Below are 2,563 nucleotides of genomic sequence, written 5' to 3' on the forward strand. Positions count from 1 at the left end.
GTCATTTTAGACTTTAAAGGGAAGCCATCTTTAATGAGATGACCTTTAATGGCAGCCTACCAGTGGGAATCATGGGGGACTGGCTATCCAAAGTCAACTGAGTGCCCACCAAGTGGCTGTACTGTTCTGACTGGGCAGGACTCTGACTTAGAGGCACTCAGTCTTAATCCCACAGACAGTAGCTTTGTCCCATTGGCTCCTGAGCCCAGGACATTTAGTACACTAAATGTCTGAAGACTTGATTAAAGTGAAAGTACCAGCATGCAGATATCTGGGGGAAGAATGTTTGAGGCAAAGGGAAAAGCCACTGTGAAAGCCTGAGTTAGGTGTGTTCCTGATATATTGGAGAAAGATTTGGGAGCGAGTATGACTGGAGATAAGGTGGTAGGAAATGAGGTTCCAGATGTATGTGAGGACTAGCTCATAGAGGGCCTTTTAGGTCTGTGACGGAGGTTGGTTTTATTCTGTCATAGGAAGATATCAAAAAGTTTTAGGTAGAAGAGCGACATGATCCAAATATTTTAAATGGATCCATCTGGCTGCTGTGAGAGAACAATCTAGAAGGGAGTAAGGAGAGAAGAGCAGGGAAACTAGTGTGGAGGTTACTGTGGTGATCCAGAAAAAGCAAATAGTGGCTTGGATCACGGTGATGGAGACAGAGATGTTGGGAATGGTCAGATCTGGGATACAGTTTGGAGCTGAAGTCTACAAATAAGATTTCTCCACTAGGTCACAGTGTGGCGCTGTTGTTTCCTCTCTGCACACTCGTTCACCTCCCCAAGTGAGCTGGTTTGATTTGCTTCCCTGGCCATCGTGCTGATCACCCACTGCTTGCTTGGTCCCCAAAACACCACCTTCTGTCACATCATATGTTGCCTTCCTGAAGTGGGGACAACGTGCTTCCTATCCCTCTGACGTGACCCATGGTGCTTGGTCTCAACATATGTGCCTAGACTCTCAGCCTCTATTTCTTCAGAGTGATTTTAAGTGACCATGATGTTCCTTGGTCACTTAATAAAAAGGCTCTGTTTACCCCACCCCTCTGCTCTCCAGGCAGTACTGGATGTGTCGTGCTGCAGCCATACCTCAGGGCAGCCTGCTTCCCTAGAGTTGGCTGAAGTTATACTACAGGTGAGAGAAGGTTGAGAATCATGTGCGGTAAGGTAATATTCAAGTTCAAGTACATCAGATAGTGATTTCACCATTTTAGGAGTCTTAGAACATTAAAAACTAAAACTGGTTCATCATGAATTGCACAGGAAAAGATTCACTGCCTCACATCTGAAGATATTTGCTCCTCGTATAATGACACTCATTAATTTGGTATTAAATATTTTACTTGCCTTTGACTTCTTTTGTACTTTAATTCTCAAAATTGTCCTTTAAGTCTGTAACATGCCTCAAGCTTTTTTTTTTTTTTTTTTTGGAATCAACGAAGGATTTCATTATTAAGTGAATGAATGAACGAACAAATGAATATTTAAGTAAATAAACGACTTTGCCTCAGAAGGTTTGTAGCAAAGACCTAGAAAAAAGAAACAATTGTTTATTTTGTAGAGGAAAACTTCAGGATGCCTCCTTTCATGTGTATGAGGAGTGCTACACAGACATTGATTTTCTTTGGATACAAGATCTCAGAAAATGATATTAGGCATTTTTTTAATTGAAATACATTTAACATTTAACATAGTGTAAGTTTTAGCTGTACAACATGTTAGTTTGATATATTTGTATATTTAATATGATTGTCATGGTAGTGATAATTGGCACATCTATTCATCATAAATACCTAAGAATAGAATAAGCATTTATTAGGAAAAAGTTCTGTACAAAGAAAATTGTGAACCATTGGAAAGAATTAATAAAGGTAGTTGTGGGGCACCTGGGTGGCTAGGTCAGTTAAGTGTCCAACTTCAGCTCAGGTCATGATCTCATAGTCCGTGTGTTCGAGCTTCGCGTCAGGCTCTGTGCTGACAGCTCAGAGCCTGGAGCCTGCTTTGGATTCTCGGTCTCCCTCTCTCTCTCTGCTCCTCCCCCACTCACACTCTGTCTCTCTCTCACTCAAAAATAAATAAATACTTTACAAATTAAAAAGATAATAAAGGTAGTTGTTATTGGGATTTTTTTAGATGATATTTAAAAATAACTTGTTTTCTTTTGCCTGAGACTACTTAGTTGAAATTATGCTCAGTTGCAATATATTTAAATGTCCCAATGGTAAAAATTTGGTTATGTAATAGCATTGTCACATTTGAAGCAATTTTTAATGGATGCTTAAAGGAAAAATTATAAATTATGAGCAAAACACAATATCAAGTTAAATTTATGGTATTTTTCTTGTTTTTTGTCTCTATGTTAGGCTTGAGGGCTAGTGTCTTAATTAATTATAGGAATTGACAGTCGAGATTCAACCAGCCACTACCATACATTTTAGGGTTAAAGATGAATAATTCAGGAAATATTTAGGAAAGGTTTTTTTTTTTAAATATTGCAGCTCTAATCAGCAGGTGGAATTTAATAGCACCTGGATTAGGCAGAAACTAATGAGGTAAAAATTGCTTCC

This window comes from Lynx rufus, unplaced genomic scaffold, assembly GCF_022079265.1.
Source record: "Lynx rufus isolate CCGP_SWC_20201006 ecotype Redwood Valley unplaced genomic scaffold, mLynRuf1.p SCAF_6, whole genome shotgun sequence".
Lineage (NCBI taxonomy): Eukaryota > Metazoa > Chordata > Mammalia > Carnivora > Felidae > Lynx > Lynx rufus.